Source organism: Bos javanicus, chromosome 2 (assembly GCF_032452875.1).
Source record: "Bos javanicus breed banteng chromosome 2, ARS-OSU_banteng_1.0, whole genome shotgun sequence".
NCBI classification, from domain to species: domain Eukaryota; kingdom Metazoa; phylum Chordata; class Mammalia; order Artiodactyla; family Bovidae; genus Bos; species Bos javanicus.
Genome location: NC_083869.1, coordinates 95372301 through 95392315, shown reverse-complemented (window position 1 = coordinate 95392315; position 20015 = coordinate 95372301). Strand labels below are relative to the sequence as shown.

The 20015-nt window shown below is 39.6% G+C and overlaps 1 long non-coding RNA gene across 1 annotated transcript in view; it reads right to left on the bottom strand.

The window, feature by feature from the left end:
• LOC133227768 (uncharacterized) overlaps window positions 1-19065 on the bottom strand; it is a 36935-nt gene extending 17870 nt beyond the window's left edge. The window contains exons 1-2 of the long non-coding RNA XR_009729935.1: window positions 18990-19065; window positions 18520-18601 (exon numbers count right to left, since the gene is read on the bottom strand). This is a non-coding gene — a long non-coding RNA (uncharacterized LOC133227768). The remainder of the gene's footprint in view (window positions 1-18519; window positions 18602-18989) is intronic.
• Between the last annotated feature and the right edge of the window lie 950 nt (window positions 19066-20015).

Here is a 20015-nt window from a genome sequence, read left to right as displayed (position 1 = left end):
GGGTCGTGAAGATCTTTTTTGTACAGTTCTTCTGTGTATTCTTGCCACCTCTTAATATCTTCTGCTTCTGTTAGGTCCATACCATTTCTGTCCTTTATCGAGCCCATCTTTGCACGAAATGTTCCTTTGGTATCTCTGATTTTCTTGAAGAGATCCCTAGTCTTTCCCATTCTGTTGTTTTCCTCTATTTCTTTGCTTTGATTGCTGAAGAAGGCTTTCTTATCTCTCCTTGCTATTCTTTGGAATTCTGCATTCAGATGTTTATATCTTTCCTTTTCTCCTTTGCTTTTTGCTTCTCTTCTTTTCACAGCTATTTGTAAGGCCTCCCCAGACAGCCATTTTGCTTTTTTGCATTTCTTTTCCACGGGGATGGTCTTGATCCCTGTCTCCTGTACAATGTCACGAACCTCATTCCATAGTTCATCAGGCACTCTATCTATCAGATCTAGGCCCTTAAATCTATTTCTCACTTCCACTGTATAATCATAAGGGGTTTGATTTAGGTCATACCTGTATGGTCTAGTGGTTTTCCCTACTTTCTTCAATTTAAGTCTGAATTTGGCAATAAGGAGTTCATATAATTTGGTGGTGCTTTAGTCCCTAAGTCATGTCCAACTCTTGCAACCCCATGGACTGTAGCCTGCCAGGCTCCTTTGTCCATAGGATTCTCCAGGCAAGAATATTGGACTGGGTTGCCATTTCCTTCTCCAAGCGGTCTTCCCAACCCAGGAATCAAACCTGGGTCTCCTGCATTGCAGGCAGATTCTTTGCCAACTGAGCCATGAGGGAAGCCCTATGTAAAATAATTTATTAACTCGCCAATTCTTTCTTCAGCTATGTTCATTCACTGCACTGTGCAAGCTACTCACTGAGTTCTTGATATTGTGAGGTCTATTTTTGGCTTCACACCGCCAATAGTTTACTGGGCTGCATTGTTGCCCTGAGGTTATACCACCTTGGACTGGCACTGGCCTGCCTTGAGGGAATGGTGAGTTAGCAGGGATGTGCCATGACAATGTGGAGAAGAGAAAACTTTGGCTATTGACCTACCTTCTAAGGCTGTTTTTCTTACTGCTTTTATCCTCCCAAGAGCTACTTGCAGTTAGTGATAAATAATAAAGGTTTTGTGCCACTTTAGCTTCTTAAATTCTCATGTGGCATCTCCAAGGTTGAGTTGCACTGGGGTGGTTGCTGGAAGCCAATAATCTGAGCTAAGTCACTGTGTTGTCTGGACCATTAAACCCACATCACCATTTTTTTTTTTTTTCATTCTAGGATGTTCATTAAGTAATCTCATTAAGTTTTTTTTTTCTTTCTATATTTTAAATGAGAATGATATATGATTTGTTAATTGAGAGTGAATATTTGTTCTCAATTTTATAGGAGTCTTGGGAAAAATAAAATCATAAAATTGAGAATTATAAAATTCCTCTACTATACTGAGAAATGATTCTAATTATGAAAATTCCCATGAATGCTGTTCTGATGGTAAAACATTGAAAAAACTGGTTCTATTCTGGTTCTTTGTCTTATTTTCATGTCAGGAGAAGTGATCTTGACTTAGGCAATGTTCCATGGGAGGCATATTATTTATTGTGTTTGGCTTCAGAGATAGATGGACCTGGGTTTAATTCATGAACCTGCCATTTATTCCTGCATCTTAGCCATCTTTGGATTTCCAGGGCCTAGCACAATCTTTAGCCCATGGCAAATCTTCAGTAAATGAGTAATAAAAATATTTAATGTTTCTAAGTCTCAGTTTTCTTCACTTGAAAAATAGAGATAATAACTTTCTAATATAATACTTGGCAAAGAATATGTTTGATAAATATTTATTTTCTTTCCAACTTTCCCCTCCTTGCGGTCTTAGCCATTCACTATATTACCCAAGTAGCTTATCTCAATGCCTAGGGAAACATGTGCTAACTTGTTGTTATTACCTCAATTCTTAGAACAGAGCAGAGAGTATGATTCTCTCCAGTTTTTATTCATACAATAATTTCCTAAAGAGTGATTTATGAATGAACCCAAATTACAAAATACATCCTAAAGTCTCAATCAGGTTAGAAGATACATTAAAGCTAATGAAATACCTAATTTGGAAACAGATCTTGAATTCACAAAGTGAAGGAATTGGCATGGTCTGATACAGAATTCAAAATTAATTTCATTCATAAATTCCCAATGTTGTCTCTTGAAGGGACACTGATGAAAATTGTCAGATGAAAATCTCACCTGGTCTTGTTTTTTTGTTAAGTGATATATTTTGCTTACTTTTTATATCAGAATTGACTTGGACACAGACTACTGTCCAAGGTACAAAATGCAAAAAGGCAAATGCTAGAAAAGGTTTAAGTCTGCACCTCTTCTTCAATAGATCTGGTAACTAATTAAAAGATTCTGTTGTAACTTTTTTTTCCTCTCCTAGATATTTTTAAAACAACACAAGGGGAGAATGAGATCAAAGCCAGAACTATTTAAAACAAGTCCTCTGCCTCCCTGGATCAGGCTTGGTCTTGACATCATTACTTCCAGTTGACTTTAGTATCTTGAGACCTTAAAATATGTGGTTACAAGCAAAAGGAATGGATTCTGGCTAACTTACACAAGATGGGAATAGACAAGGAGGCAGAGGGGAGTACCATTGAGGGCAGATCACAGAAGGGAAGGCAAAACTCAGGAACTGGACTGATTAAGTGTTAAAAACAAAAAAACAGAAAAGGAACCAAACTGCTTTAGAATTCTGTTTTAATATTTACTAGTCCATCTCACCAGGCTCTACTGCCAGAATGGCTCCAATTGACATGGCTTTTTTTTTTTTTCCCCCTGTCACTCTTTTAGAGGAGGATAGAAAGGCTTCATTTATAGTCCCATCCATGATATATACTTTGGGAGGGGGAAATACTTTCCTTTAAAGGAATTGGGATTCCCTTATCAGAAGACAAGGGGATAGATTGTGAATAATCAAATAAAGAGCAATCGTCCACTACATATCATTGTGTGTGTTTAGTCGCTCAATTGTGTCCAGTTCTCTGTGGCCCCATGGACTGTAACCTGCCAGGTTCCTCTGTCCATGGGATTTTCCAGGCAAGAATAATGGAGTGAGTTGCTATTTCCTCCTCCAGGGAATATTCCTGATGCAGGGATTCATCGAACGCATGTGTCCTACATTGACAGGCAGGTTATTTACCTGAGCCATCTGGGAAACCCATATATATCATTCCAAATACAATTTAAAAGAAGAATCTTTTAAATAAAAAAGCTTCCTAATGGAGATTAATTAATTTAAAATTCAAATGTCAACAAGTCATGACAAATTTAGTGTTCTCTTACTGGAATTATTGGGAATGATTTGAAGACATGCCATCGTCTTTATAGATTGGATTAAAGATGGGAATAATTTCCTTGAAGAATAATTTTGGATGGAGAGAAATGATAGCAGTTGTAGTGGTAAACAAGTTGACCTTCTGGGCTTGCCTACTAACCCATTTTATAATCAACAGTGAGTAATTCAATTTACCCAGCCTTGCAAATCATTAAAAAATAAATAAATAAATAGGCCTGCAAAAATTCTGCCTGGCCTGCAAAATGTGCTTGGCTGTCATCCATATTGCCAATACTTCTGGTCTCTATGGCTTCTCTCATGGACAAAAATAAACATATATGCTTTGATACATTCAAGCATACTCAAGCACCTTCCTTGTATTACTTTCTGGGAAGCAATCCCTTACCAACACTCCTCCAAAATGAACAGAAATGGGGGGAGGGATGTAGAGGGAGAAAGGTGATTGTTTTCTCATACAGCTTCACATAATTTCTTCTCCACCCAGAGCATGTGGCAGGAGGTGATTTTTGCAAATAAATTAACCTCTGTGCTCTTCAGGGTCAATAATACTTTTCCATTTTACTAGGGAATTTGAATTATTGACTGTCTTGTGTCTTCATTCCCTAGAAGGTGAATTGAAGGAAATAAAGTTTTTGAAGTAGTTATTTTTTAAATTGTTTATACCTTTCTAACAATTAGTATTTTGCTAGTGTTATTTTATTCATCCTTGACTGTTTTGCAAAGTGAAAGTGAAAGTCGCTCAGTCGTGTCCAACACTTTGTGAGTCCAAGAATACCGGAGTGGGCAGCCTATCCTTTCTCCAACGGATCTTCCTGACCTGGGAATTGAACCCCAGTCTCCGCATTGCAGGTGGATTCTTTACCAACTGAGCTATCAGGGAAGACCCTTTGCAAAATGAGATAATAAAATCGCTAATCCCACTTTCTAAGGAGGCACAGGGAAAATAAATGTGGGACTTTGAGAAACAAACTGGTTTCAGAACATTCATGAAAACTTCTAGCCCAAACCAGTCCAGCATAGGACATATTACGTTCTACATCCATATTCAGTTCAGTCAGTATATTCATATTAAGTTTTACATTCCCCTGGCAGCTAATTTCTAGGACTTCAGGGATGAAGCTCAATCTCTGGGTTGGGAAGGTCCCCTGGAGGAGGGCATGGCAACCCACTCCAGTATTTTCACCTGGAGAATCCCATGGACAGAGGAGCCTGGTGGGCTACAGTCCATAGGGTCGCAAAGAGTTGGACATTACTGAAGCGACTTAGCACTCACACAATCTTCCAAACTGATCACATGCTGATTTTCTAAGACCATTTTGATTAGTTATGCCTTTAAAATCCAATTTAAATATTTGGAGCAGGCTGGAAAGGATAGAATATTAGACATCTCAGTTCCTATCTAAGAATCTAGATACCTATTTAACTAAAAAAATAAAAATAAAAAAAGAACCCATATTTTAGAAGGCCATGTTTGAACTCTTTATTTAAAAAAAGAGAGAGAGCAACAATAAAACATCTTTACAAGTTGTTGAAAAAAAGCCTGGTGATGCAGAATTAAAAGTGGAAGGCTTGGGATTCCAGATAAAATTTCCAGCTTTCCCTCTTGCCAACTGTGGGCAAATTTTCTATTTCCTCTTAAAGCTTCAGTATCCTCATTTACAAAATGAGGAAAATAAATAGTGCAGATTTTGTGATGAACAAGAAGGCGAATGTATTCAAAAAACTTGTGAATTCTCTGCATACACTATAAATTCAATAAATGATACCTATCAGAAAAGAGAATCCAAACCTAGTGTGTGAGCTAAAGTGACTTGGGATTTAGTATCTATTTGATCTTGTTGATCTTGGTGAAGTAGATCACCAAGTTACTTTTCTTTTGGTGGAGAGTGAACGGGTTCAGAATAAATCACACATCCTAAGACAACTCTCCAGAAGAGAGAGGGTTTTGCCCTCCTTTGCAAGGTCAGTTTCTTTTCATTTTTTCCTCAAATCCTTTCCCACACCAAACCCACATCTCCTTTATATGTTTGTTTATTCCAGAGCTTTTCTCTGTCGTCTGTGTTGCATGCCCTCTTCCCCTCCGTGTAAGAGAGATGGCTTACTTGATGGCATTTCTCATTCACTAAAGAAAGTGCTAAGTCAAACAGCAATAGAATCTGAAGAGGTGACTCTCCCCTTATCAGAAGAGCCAACGGCTAATAGACATCATGTGAACTTTAAGTACAGATTATTATTATTATTGAGCTTATAGCACCTTGGCTGTTTGCCCAGCATGTCCTTACTAACACAGGATCACAAGGAAAAAAAAAAAAAGAATTCTCTGCCACAACTCAGAAGGATGTGGGATCTGCATGATTAAAATGGCCTTAGCATTTGGAACTCTGAAATTAATGACACCCCAAATTAAATTTAAAATGGGTTAGGTTGCTTTCCGTGAAGAATTGCCATTACCCTCTACCTTTCTTCTTGCTTCTCTACAGTCTTCATTGATTTCATTGTTGTTCAGATCTGATAACATCTGTCCTATTGTTTAGAGGAACTGAAGATACAAAGTCTTAATCAAATTAATGAATTAATGGAGGGAGATTGGAGAAACAAAGGAAATGAGGTGATTTAAATATGTATAGAGACACACATCCCTAACAGAGGTTGCTGCCATAGTGGTAGACACTTTTTTGATAAAACCAGAGCAGAATTCTTTGTTTGATAGTCACTTTTTGGGTAAATGTGTTTAGTCAGGGCATGGGACCACTGGCCCTTGGACAACTTTGGCTCATTTGCCCCACAGGGACCACAGAGCCCACACAGACCATTTAGCTAATTTAGTTCCCAGCAAATCTGTTCTGAATCACCCAATAATTGACTAAATTTGTATTTGGATGCCCTTGCTGATGAGAATAAAGCACCATGCGATAATGCTTTCCCTTTCACCATGGTTTTATTACCTTATTGGATCACCAGGGACCTGGTACATCCCAGAGGGAATACTTTTCAATTTAATTAACCTGCAGACATTTAGTTTAAAGAGTAATAAATAATAGGCAAATACTCCCTTTCCCCCTATTTGTCTCTTATGGAGAATTACAACTACTAATAATACAATAATTGAAATCCAAAATAAAACTACAAGCCAGGGAGGTGATCAGACCCTGTGGTGGGTGGAATGTTCAGCTGCAGAGAGAGAGGGGGAACGTATGGACACTAGATATAGTGAAATAGGGGTCTCCTTTGCTTTTAGCTGCTAACTTGATTGCAGGGAAGGATTATTTACCTTCATGGGTAAGATTTCAGGAGTCTCACCTAGGGGCCCCTGTTTGCACAGCCTCTTTCCTCCCCAGCACACTGAGCCTTTAACCAGAAACAAAGCCATTCTTCCTATTGTTACATAAAAGGCTTGGAATGTAAAGTCTCCCTCTGAAGGGAGGGGATGACGTAAGCTCATTAACAATCAGAAGCAAGTGACTGATGTCACATCCTCTCCTGCGAGCTGATTTTGATGTTGAAAAGAGGAGAGGAGGCCTGGGCTTTGGAGAGGGAGGGGGAGGGAAATGGAATCTGAGGTTGGTCAAACTTCATGCTTTCACCTAGGGCTGTTTAGTGAAACATCATCCCTCCATCATCTGGAAGGAACGCTACTGGTATGTGGATCTGGATTGAGTCTTTACTGGGTGCCAGGTTTTGTGAGAGCTATTTTCCTGTACACCCTCCTAATTACCAGAACACCACTGCAAAAGAGGATTTCTAGTCCCCTTTTGCTGGATTCGTGTAGTTAAATTAATATATCTACAATTAATGTTCTTAATGGCAGAACAAGGATTAGAATCAAGGTCAGCTTGCGTCCAAACATACACCTTTTACTCCCCCCATGATGAACTCATAATAGAGCTTAATTGGGCTTCCCTGGTGGCTCAGACAGGTAAAATATGTGCCTGCAGTGAGGGAGACCCAAGTTTAATCCCTGGGTAGGGAAGATACCCTGGAGAAGGAAATGGCTATCGACGCGGCATTCTTGCCTAGAGAATTCAATGGATAGAGAAGCCTAGCAGGCTACAGTCCATGGGGTCACAAAGAGTTGGACATGACTGAGCGGCTAATACTAAAATTTGTTTTGGTTTCAAAGTACAAATCAAGTCAAATTTTTGCCATTAACTTTGGAATATTTTGGTGACAAGAGTCAGTAGGACTAAGTTCATTTTATAGATGAGACTGAAAAAAGATATGCAGGAACCAAGCCAAATTTCTACTGCAAAAAAATGAAGCAATTACAATTCTTTGTGTTCTGATGTTATACTCAATTCCCTATTTGATCTCCCCTAGTAGGTAACTCAATTCCTTAGGTACCTCAACTCGGTCTGTGCAAAACTGAACGCAAGATCTTGTGTCAGCCCGTTATCCATAGCCATTTCCTGCCCTAACCTATTCCTCTTATATTTCCTCTCTTGATTATGGGACATTAGCATTAATCTTTAGTCACTGAAGACAAGAATCTTTAATTCTCCCTCTGCTGTACTTCTCTATTCTACTCCCCACATCTAACCAGTCTTATTGAGCATACTCCTCAAATTCCTCTCAAATCACCTTCGTTTGTCCTTTTCTTTATCTCCAATGTCAATGCCCAGGTTCACGTCCCAGTCACTTCTCTGTCTTAATACTCAAATCTCCCGACTGAATTGGCCATGCTGCATTCTACACTCGCATGTGTCCCTGATCATTCTCAAATTGATGACAGACTGGTAACTCTAAAACCCAAAGCCTGGCACATAGAGAATGCTGAATGAATGAATAATAAACAAACAAGGAGGCCTACTCTCAAGTACAAATACTAGAAAAGCAACAAATCAACTCGAAAAAAATACAAGCTGTTTGTTTATACACCTTTAAACTGAGGTAAGATATACATGGAGAAGGCAATGCATCCCACTCCAGTACTCTTGCCTGGAAAATCCCATGGACGGAGGAGCCTGGTGGGCTACAGTCCATGGGGTCGCTAGAGTCAGACACTACTGAGCGACTTCTCTTTCACTTTTCACTTTCATGCATTGGAGAAGGAAATGGCAACCACTCCAGTGTTCTTGCCTGGAGAATCCTAGGGACGGGGAAGCCTGGTGGGCTGCCGTCTCTGGGATCGCACAGAGTTGGACACAACTGAAGCGACTTAGCAGTAGCAGCAGCAAGATATACATGGTGAGATATTAATCTTCTGTGTAAAGTTCAGTTTGTTTTGTCAGAATATAACCTATGTAAACAACACCTCAATCACAATACAGAATTTTCCATCACACTGTAAATTTCCCTCATGCCTTTCCCTGATGATTAAGGATGCTGAGGATTTTTTCACATGCTTCCTGGCCATCCATATATCTGCTTTTGCAAAATGTCTATTTGTGTTTTTCACCTGTTTTTAAATTTGGTTGTTTGTAATTGTGGCTTTGTAGGAGTTCTTTATAAACATAGGTGAGATATTTGTCAAATAAAATAATGGTGAATATTTTCCCCCAGGCTTAGCTTTTCACTTACTTACTGCAATTTTTGAAAAGGAGAAAATCTTGAATTTTGATTAAAAAAAGATCACTTTTTGACAGTTAGTGCTTTGTGTGTCTTGTCTAAGAAATCTTTGCCAACCCCAGGATTCAATGCTTTCCTTTTTTTTTTCTCTAGAAACGAAACTTTCAGCAGTTATGTTTAGGTCTGAAAGCCATTTAAAATCAATTTGTGTATGGTGAGAGGTAGGAGAAGGCAATGGCACCCCACTCCAGTACTCTTGCCTGGAAAATCCCATGGACAGAGGAGCCTGGTAGGCTGCAGTCCATGGGGTCACTAAGAGTCGGACACGACTGAGCGACTTCACTTTCACTTTTCACTTTCATGCATCGGAGAAGGAAATGGCAACCCACTCCAGTGTTCTTGCCTGGAGAATCCCAGGGACGGTGGAGCCTGATGGGCTGCCGTCTATGGGGTCGCACAGAGTCGGACACGACTGAAGCGACTTAGCAGCAGCAGCAGCAGCTTTTTTTCTCCTACATGGATATCCAGCACCGTTTGTTGAAAAGATTTCCTTTCCACATTGAATTGCCTTGGTGACTTTGTTGAAAACCAGCTGACTTTCTCTGTGTCTATTTCTGGATTCTGTTATGTTCTACTATCCTGACACCACTTTCACACTGTTGGTTAATATACTTTTATAGTACACTTTTAAAACTGGTAGTGCATGTACTCCAGCTTTCTCAAAATCGCTTTGGCTATTTTAAGTCCTTTGGCTTTTCCAATATATTTCAAGAAATTATCTTATAAATTGTCACAGTGAAAATCAATTGAGATTTTGATTGAGAGTATGTAGAAAATTTCAGATCTGTTTAGGAGAGAATTAACATCTTAGCACTACAGTTTTTTCCAATCCAGGAGCAATGATGTATTTCTCTATTTATTTGGGTTTTATTTTCTCATAAGTATTAGTCTTGTACATCTTTAATCAGATTTATTCTTAACTATTTGGTGTGCTTCATGCTATTTTAAATATTATTTTTTAAAATTTCATTTTCCAATTGTTTGTTACCTATACATAGAAATAGTTTAGAATATGTACACAAACAATCATGTAAATAGATGAATAAACTGAATTTTGCTTTTTCTTTCCAATCTTTATGCTCTTTTTTTCTTTCTATTTCCTTAAGACTTCTAGTGAAATTTGCATACAAGTGATAAAATTTGCATTCTCTCAGTGTTAGACAGAAGAATCCAGTGATTCAACATTGAACATGATGTTAGCTTTAGACTTTCTGTAGATGCAGATGTAGAATAGGGTAAGAGAGTTACCTATTTTTCAACTTAGTGGAAAACCATGAATGAGTGAGTGTTGAATTATGTCAGATATTTTCCTGCCTCTAATAAGATGATCATGTCATTGCTCTCTTTTTTATCTGTTGATTTGGTAAACTATATTGAATGATTTTTAAAAATATTAAACTAGTCTCTTGTTCCTGGGAAAAACCTCACTCACTCAGGATGTGTCATTTTTTTCAGATCTCACTTTGATCAGTTGGCTAATATTTTATTAAGGATTTTTGTATCCATGCTTATGAGACATATTGTTCTGTAATTGACTATTTGTAACGTCTTTGTCAGATTTTCATAGCAGGGATAGAATGGCATCGTAAGATGCTTTTTTGCTTCTATATTCTTTTATATTGATCTCTATCACCCTAGAAACACATCTTTATAATTTTTTGCTTTGCTTTTTTTTGGTCTAAGGCAGTCATTCCCAAACCACCTAAAATTTTTGTTAAAGCAAAAATTGATAAGCCCCTTACTCCAGAGTTTCTGATTCAGTAATTCTGAATAGAGACTAATAATTTGCATTTATAAAAAATTCCTAGGTGTTGTTGATATGGTTATTCTGCAAACCAAACTGAGAACTACTTTACTAGGGATTAAAGCTTGCAACTTTAATTTATCATAAGTTACTTAAAGTTAGTATTGTATTACTTCACATAAAATGTATGAAAGCTTCAACAGTGTTGTGTTTAATCATTATCTTTTGTGCTATTATTGTCATGTGTTTCTTCCCTGGTGGCTCAGATGGTAAAGCGTCTGCCTACAATGCGGGAGACCCGGGTTCAGTCCCTGGGTCAGGAAGATCTCCTGGAGAAGGCAATGGCACCCCATTCCAGTCCTCTTGCCTGGAAAATCCCACGGACGGAGGAGCCTGGTAGGCTACAGTCCATGGGGTCGCTAGGAGTCGGAACGACTGAGCAGCTTCACTTTTACTTTCACTAACTAATAAATGCAGAGTTCCAAAGAATAGCAAGGAGAGATAAGAAAGCCTTCCTCAGTGATCAATGCAAAGAAATAGAGAAAAACAACAGAATGGGAAAGACTAGAGATCTCTTGAAGAAAATTAGAGATACCAAGGGAACATTTCATGCAAAGATGGGCTCGATAAAGGACAGAAATGGTATGGACCTAACAGAAGCAGAAGATATTAAGAAGAGGTGGCAAGAATACACAGAAGAACTGTACAAAAAAGATCTTCACAACCCAGATAATACCGATGGTGTGATCACTCACCTAACGCCAGACATCCTGGAATGTGAAGTCAGGTGGGCCTTAGAAAGCATCACTATGAACAAAGCTAGTGGAGGTGATGGAATTCCAGTTGAGCTATTTCAAATCCTGAAAGATGATGCTGTGAAAGTGCTGCACTCAATATGCCAGCAAATTTGGAAAACTCAGCAGTGGCCACAAGACTGGAAAAGGTCAGTTTTATTCCAATCCCAAAGAAAGGCAATGCCAAAGAATGCTCAAACTACCGCACAATTGCACTCATCTCACACGCTAGTAAAGTATTGCTCAAAATTCTCCAAGCCAGGCTTCAGCAATATGTGAACCATGAACTTCCAGGTATTCAAGCTAGTTTTAGAAAAGGCAGAGGAACCAGAGATCAAATTGCCAACATCCGCAGGACCATTGAAAAAGCAAGAGAGTTCCAGAAACACATCTATTTCTGCTTTATTGACTATGCCAAAGCCTTTGACAGTGTGGATCACAAGAAACTGTTGAAAATTCTGAAAGGGATGGGAATACCAGACCACCTGACCTACCTCTTGAGAAATCTGTATGCAGGTCAGGAAGCAACAGTTAGAACTGGACATGGAACAACAGACTGGTTCCAAATAGGAGAAGGAGTACATCAAGGCTGTATATTGTCACCCTGCTTATCTAACTTATCTGCAGAGTACATCATGAGAAACGCTGGGCTGGAGGATGCACAAGCTGGAATCAAGATTGCCAGGAGAAATATCAGTAACCTCAGATATGCAGATGACACCACCCTTATGGCAGAAAGTAAAGAGGAACTCAAAAGCCTCTTGATGAAAGTGAAAGAGGAGAGTGAAAAAGTTGGCTTAAAGCTCAACATTCAGAAAACTAAGTTCATGGCATCTGGTCCCATCACTTCATGGGAAATAGATGGGGAAACAGTGGAAACAGTGTCAGACTTTATTTTGGGGGGCTCCAAAATCACTGCAGATGGTGATTTGAGCCATGAAATTAAAAGACACTTACTCCTTGGAAGGAAAGTTATGACCAACCTAGATAGCATATTGAAAAGCACAGACATTACTTTGCCAACAAAGGTCCATCTAGTCAAGGCTATGGTTTTTCCAGTAGTAATGTATGGATGTGAGATTTGGACTATAAAGAAAGCTGAGCACCGAAGAATTGATGCTTTTGAACTGTGGTATTGGAGCAGACTCTTGAGAGTCCCTTGGACTGAAAGGAGATCTAACCAGTCCATTCTAAAGGAGATCAGCCCTGGGTGTTCTTTGGAAGGAATGATGCTAAAGCTGAAACTCCAGTACTTTGGCCACCTCATGCGAAGAGTTGACTCATTGGAAAAGACTCTGATGCTGGGAGGAATTGGGGGCAGGAGAAGGGGATGACAGAGAATGAGATGGCTGGATGGCATCATCGACTTGATGGACGTGAATTTGAGTGAACTCCGGGAGTTGGTGGACAGGGAGGCCACGACTGAGAGACTGAACTGAACTGAACTGAAAGAATAAACTGTTTTCCAACAAAATTAAGAGAGGGAAAATATATATTTTAAATTTATCCTACATTTACCATTTTAGATTCTCTTCATTCCTTCTGGTAGATCCATATATTTAACTGGTATTATTTTATTTGGATCGAGAAACTCTTATTTCATATTTTGTAGTGCCTACACTCTGTAGTTCTCTCAACTTTCATTTATCTGAAGTTGTCTTTATTTCAGTTTCATTTTCAAAGGTTATTTTTATTGCATATAGACTTCCAATAGAGAAATGTTGCTATTGCTGTTTTCACCACATTAAAGAAGTCAATGTCTTTTTTACCTCAGTTTTTTCTGGGGAGAAATCATATATTTTCATATCATTATTCTCTTAAATGTAAGATATCTCCTTGTTTCCACTGATTGATTTTAAGATTTTCTCTTTATCTTTGATTTTCACACTCTGCTATGATGTGCCTGTATGTATGATCTTTAGTAAATATCATTTTTCTTGGGCTTTTCAAGATTCTTGGATTTATAAATTGATATTTTTATACAAATTGAAGAAACTTTGGCCTTATTATTTCTGTATTTCTTTGTATTTTCCCACCATTCTCTTTCCTTACTTTTGTATCTCCAATTATATATATATTAGCATGTCACATTGTTCTGTAAATAAATAAATCTTTGTTAATTTTTCTCCTCTGTTTTTCATATTGGATAATTTTCTTGCTCTATCTTGATATTCACTAACTCTTTCTTCTATAGTTTCTAATATTCCAACTGTTAAGCCTATCCAGTGAATGTTTCATTATATGATTTGTATTTTTCAGTTCTAGAATTTTATTGAATCTTCTTATGGTTTCCACTTCTCTGTTGAGGAATCTCATCTTTTCCTTTAACCCTGTGAACACATTTTTAATAGGTGCTTTCATGGTCTTGTCTAGGCTATCTAAGGATCTGTTTCTTTTTACTGCTTTTATTCCTTATTGTGGGCTGCATTTTTCTGCCTCTTCCCATATTTCTTAATTTTGTACTGTATGATGAATGTTGTCAATGATTTGTTGTAGGGACCTAAATTATGTCATTTTCTTTTTTCTTTTTTGAACAAGTGTTTTATTTATTTATTTACTTTACAATATTGTATTGGTTTTGCCATATATCAACATGAATCAGCCACGGGTGTACACATGAAAGAGTGTTGAGTTTTGTTTTGGGAAGCAGGTAAATAACTAGGGGGCTTACCTGGTGGCTGGACTGTAAAGAATCTGCCTGCAGGGCAGGATACCTGGGTTCTATCCCTGGGTTGGACTAGACACTCTTTTAGGTTCTTTTAGGCCTTGTTTGGGCTTCTTTTAGTGGCTTCTTTAGTGGTAAAGAACCCACCTGTCAATGGAGGAGATGCAGGATCATTCTTGGGTTGAGAAGATCCCCTGGAGAAGGAAATGGCAACCGACTCCAGTATTCTTGCCTGGTAAACCCCATGGACAAAGGAGCTGCGTGGGCTAAACTCCCTAGGGTTGCAAAAAGACTTGGACACAACTTAGTCACTAAATAGCAGCAAGGCTTTGTTGAATTTCTTTTTAAGGACAGGTCTTTTTTGGTTTCAGCCTTAAACTTGTGCTATGGCTTTGTTTTCAGATATGATTCTTGCTCCAGAAGTGTGGCCTTTCGGGGTTCTCAACTGAATGCCCCAAGGTCTTGGTGAGGTTTCCTCACTCTGTCTGCACCAGAGCTTTAATGTTTTTAGCACTATATAACTTCCTGTTTCTGCAGTCAGCTTTCAGCCCTGCAGCAGCTGCTCTCTACAAGACTTTCTTGAGTCTTGTCCTGCAAAGTCCCAGCCCAGCCTTCAGCCAAGGACATATGGTGAATCCCACACAGGCTTTTGGAACACCCACTTTTGGAGCTCCCTTCTTCCTAGTACCCTAAAAAAATCCAAGGACTTCTACAGTCTGGAATTCTGATCTCTGCCTTTTCAACTTAGCAGAAGTGCCAATCCACTCCAGTTGGGCTTAATTTTGTTTTGTTAACATTAGGAAAATGCCCCTAATAGAAAACATGGAGGTTCACCTTATATGTTTCTCTTCTCTCAGGTATAACAATCCTTCACTGTCTGTTGTTAATGCTTAAAGAAAGATACTTCATATACTTCGACCATCTTTATACTTGTTTATGGTGGGAGGGCAAATCTGGTACCATTTACTCCCTTATGGCTGGGAGCAGAAGTTTGAATGCTGTTTGTAACCATAAGGAAAGATTTTATAACTAACCACAAATGTGTTTGGTGAAAACAATGCAGTAGAAATTGAAGTCTTTCTCACTGCCCTCGCCCCTCATACCCTCAAACACGTGCACCAATCATTGGAAATCTGAGCTCTGATCATCACTGGGTGTTCCAGTGTGACTAATGTCTTGACTCCAGTGGTGTTCTAAATACTTTCATGAGTTGCCATTAATTAAAAATTTAAGAAGACTGACCTAAAAATCTACAGTTTCTGCTCTATTTTAAAACGAAAAGATCTGGTGGCATTAAATGGCAACAGTAGCAGAGTAGTGGTTGCCTTCTTTAGAGAGGATGTGTGTTTTCTGATCTGCCATAGGCTTAAGATAGTCCATTTCACTCATTATGTTGTCTGCCTGATCCCTGTAGCTATTTATATATGTGAGCCTGACATGTGGGAAGATAATCTTACACATAAGTAGCATGCCCACAATATCCAACCCCATTACTACCACATTCTCCATGATAGCTTTATTCCATGAATATACCCAGTTTTCCCAAGCTCCTGCTGGCCATGTAAATATTTCTCTAGAGAAAAGAAATAAAGACACAGGGAGCAGATATGGAATAAAGTGAAGTTTGGCCAGTGTACCTTGGTCTTCATGTAGGTAGAAGTTCATCAGTGAGTGGTCAGGGGCCAGCCATGCTGTCTGCTGCCATTCTGATTCCAAGATTAAGATGTGTTTATGCCTTTCAGCCAGCAAACCTCTCTATTGCTTAAAAGCTTCTCAGATATTACTTTCCTGGAAATTCAATTTGGCCCTGCTCTGAATTTTATACCCATAGTTTTGCTTGAAACTCAAAGAAATGAAAAACCATAATTGTTTTGCTTATGCAATAGGGAAATAGTCATTGTGTTTTGTAATCAAAACATTGCTTTTTTTTGGGTTCTGTGTGTAGTAGGGGGGGCATGTGTTTTGAGGGATACTAATATTAACCAACATGTTTTGGATACTTACGATGTACTAGGAATTCTGCTAAGCATTTTCTATGAAAAGTGAAATTTTATCTTCAACAACAATCCAGAGAGGTAGGAAAGAATGTTCTCTTCTTTTTACAGATTAAAAAAAGTGAGGCAAAGAGGTTAAACACTTTGACGGAGGTCAAATAAGTGGTGACATTGGAATTTGAAATCTCTGAATTGAAAATGAAATATGTGAACCGAGTGCTAACCAGGTTGTGCCCTTTGACTTTCTAAGTGTGACGGTTGCCATCAAGGGTGTCGAGGATTCCCCACCCACCACCACTCTAGCAAGCCCCTGGTTTATGCAATCCAGAGGGTCTTTCATACCTAGAGTTATACTCAAGTATTCACTGTGAAAAAGAACTCCTTCAAGTGCATGCCTCTTTTGTGTAGAAGTCAGCAAAACCTGCAAAATGAACCACAGAGTGTCCCAGTGAAATGTGCAAATTCCATAGGAAGTGAATTTCACCTAGTGTGCTCTACACTGACTTTGCAGCTCATCCCTCTGTGTTGAGCTCTTAGACTCAGAAAGCAGGCAGGACAGAGGCATAAAGAAAACCCCTTTAGTTTCAGGGCCAAAAAGCCTGCAAAGACTTGGCTGAGGGGATCAGGTAAGCCTTGAGGAGTGTTCCTTCTTCCCACTCAAGGTCATAAAACATGAAAGCTGGAAGGTCCCAGGGAGATATTTTCTTCCAGTCTTCTCATTTTATAGATGGAGCAACAGAAGTCCAGAGACTTCATTTTTTTTTTATAAATGGAGCAACTGAAGTCCAGACCCCAGTCAGCTGGGCTCTGACTCCCTAGCTATTGAGTCAGCGATGGTAGAATAGAACCCGATACCCAGACCTTGTGGTTCCCCAATACAGTGTTCTCGGCACAGTACACCCAGTGCGTCTGCTGGGCAGGATTAAGGGTCTCCTCAGAAGGTGACTCCACTCTATCTTCTGGCCACAGAAACAGAGGGAGAGCAAAGCATCCACTAAGAAGGGGCCGGCAGTGGAAGAGCAGTGATCATTCAATCAACAGGCAAAATATCACATTATTAAAAGTAGAGCTAACTTTTCCTCTTCTGCTGTTGCTAAGTCGCTTCAGTGGTGTCCAACTCTGTGTGACCCCATAGATGGCAGCCCACCAGGCTTCCCCGTCCCTGGGATTCTCCAGGCAAGAACACTGGAGTGGGTTGCCATTTCCTTCTCCAGTGCATGAAAGTGAAAAGTGAAAGTGAAGTCGCTCACTCATGTCTGACTCTTAGCGACCTCATGGACTGCAGCCCACCAGGCTCCTCTGTCCATGGGATTTTCCAGGCAAGAGTACTGGAGTGGGTTGCCATTGCCTTCTCCATTTCCTCTTCTATTACCACCCAAACTTTCATAGACATCTCTAAGCTGTCTTCCAAGAGATCTGAAGTAATAGGAAACTGAATATATTGTTTTATTTTATTGGTTCCTTCTCTGACAATTAGTGCCAGGAAGCAGAGAACTTACAATAGTGAGGGTGCTGACATGGAACATGTCTTTTGTTTCAGTACTTTGACACAATGCTTGCTGCTTGATCTCTTCTATGTGTAGTATGGTGTCCCCTTGTCATCAATGGAGAAAATGGGCTAGCAGAAGTCAACAGATATTCTGAAGTTTGTATATCTACTAAGTTCAAAGTCTGGACCTAGAACCTCTGCATTTCCAGTTGTTTCTTTGTTTCTTCTCATAGATGAGCAACCATCAGATAAAACATGCTGCTGCTGCTGCTGCTAAGTCGCTTCAGTCGTGTCCTACTCTGTGCGACCCCATAGACGGCAGCCCACCGGGCTCCCCCGTCCCTGGGATTCTCCAGGCAAGAACACTGGAGTGGGTTGCCATTTCCTTCTCCAATGCATGAAAGTGAAAAGTGAAAGTGAAGTCGCTCAGTCATGTCCGACTCTTAGCAACCCCATGAACTGCAGCCTACCAGGCTCCTCTGTCCATGGGATTTTCCAGGCAAGAGTACTGGAGTGGGGTGCCATTGCCTTCTCTGCAGATAAAACATATTGAACTGTAAAGGAGACATAAGTCTGAGGAGGCAAACTTGGAATAGTGGACAGAGATGGGATATATTCTACCCATGGACATATGTCAGCTCACTCGCTGTATGACTATGGCCAGCCACTCAACTTCTCTAAGCTTTCATTTTCTCATCTGCAAATTAATAACAATCATAGCTGCCTTATGGGGATTAACATAAACATTGCATGGTTGTCCTTACATTACATAAAGTAGTTGTCATGTAGTAAATTTTTCAAGAAATGTTAGAGAGTGTTCTCTCCAATAGCCTTGGTCAACACTCAAATTATTCAAGAGTAACCAGAACAAAAGATCTATACCTGGTTAAGGAAAATCAAGATACAAACAGAAATACCAAACCTTGACTGCAATATGGCCTCTGATCAGGCTCCTCCATGGCACAGATACTTGTTTCCCTCTTTTGATGACCTTTCAGATATTCCTGTTGGCAAGCATTAAGGCAGAATAAAGGTTTTTAATCTCTTGTAAGCCTCCTTATTTAAATTCGTCACAAAAAGCTTTGTATCTCCTATCTTTGATATGCTGATTTAGTGTGTGTATGGGTTTTAAAGAAAGAATGGTTAAAAAGAATAAAGACTGTAGATAGGCGTTCTTCTGAGGCTGTAGCCTGTGCATACTATGTCAGTCATGCTCTCAGTTTTGGAAACAGGAAACAGAATTCCGAAAGGTTGGGTTCTAAATGCCAATGATAAATCGTAAACTCTAGTTGAGGATAAGGCTATTCTAAATGTGGGAATGGGGATGGGCCATGAAAAGGGGCTGTGAGTGTAGAAACAAGACAGTTGGGAAAAGGGCCCCAGAGTGCTTACCTGAGCAAGGGCAATAAGAAGCCAACCTCCATGATGGATCTGTCTCCCCAGTGACTGACACTCCAACCTCCCATTTCTGACAAAAATAAGGATTATTGTAGAAGTGGCAGAGGAGGTAAGGGTCCTGATACCAGCCCTGCCAACTCCCCTGTGTGACCAGGGCGGACAAGTGACTGTGCTTGTTTCTGCTTCCTTTGCTGGATTATATTTTTAATAAAGTGAGTATTATTTTTCCCTTAAAAAAAAAATCTGCCTATCTTTATGGGCTTGTACCCACAGAAATGATCATAAATAAAAATATTTAGCAAACTGCCAAAATCAATGTAACAAATGGTAGCCAGATTTTGTAGTAGATTTTGGTGTGTTTGCCTAGTCTCCATTTCGCCATTTTTCTAAGAACTATTCACTTACCCAAGTGGATAGGCTTTTGTAGCTCTATGTATACTGACTGACACTTTTTCACTGGTCGTAAGTGGGTTGGATTAGAGATGGAGAGTGGACCCAAACTGGACTAATGAGATTCTCTTTTAGGATTTTGGTATCCAATTAGTTGGAAACCTTAATGGGTGGGAGGTGATGTGGTTCTAGGGCCGGGCCTGTGATATTCCACCATGTGCAAAAGGAACTGATGTAAAGAGAGAGAGAAAAAAAAAAGGCACCTGGGGAGAAATAGAGCTTCCCAGGTGCCTCAGGGGTAAAGAATCCACTTGTCAATGTAGGAGATGCGAGTTAATTTCCCTGAGTCAGGAAGACCTCCTGGAGGAGGAAATGTCAAACCACTCCAATATTCTTGCCTGGAAAATTCCATGGACAGAGGAGGTTAGTGAGCTACACTCCACAAGGAGTCAGACACTACTGAGTGACTGAGCATCCATACAGAAGCAAATAACCTCATAGTCACAGAAAACCTGGCAATAGCCCCCTTGGTTCTGATGGATTGTCCAGTCCCTATTTCCTTTTTTCCTGGAGCCTAAGGGTTGTTGAGTTCTATGAGATACACAGGGATTCTTTCAACAAGTTTTAATT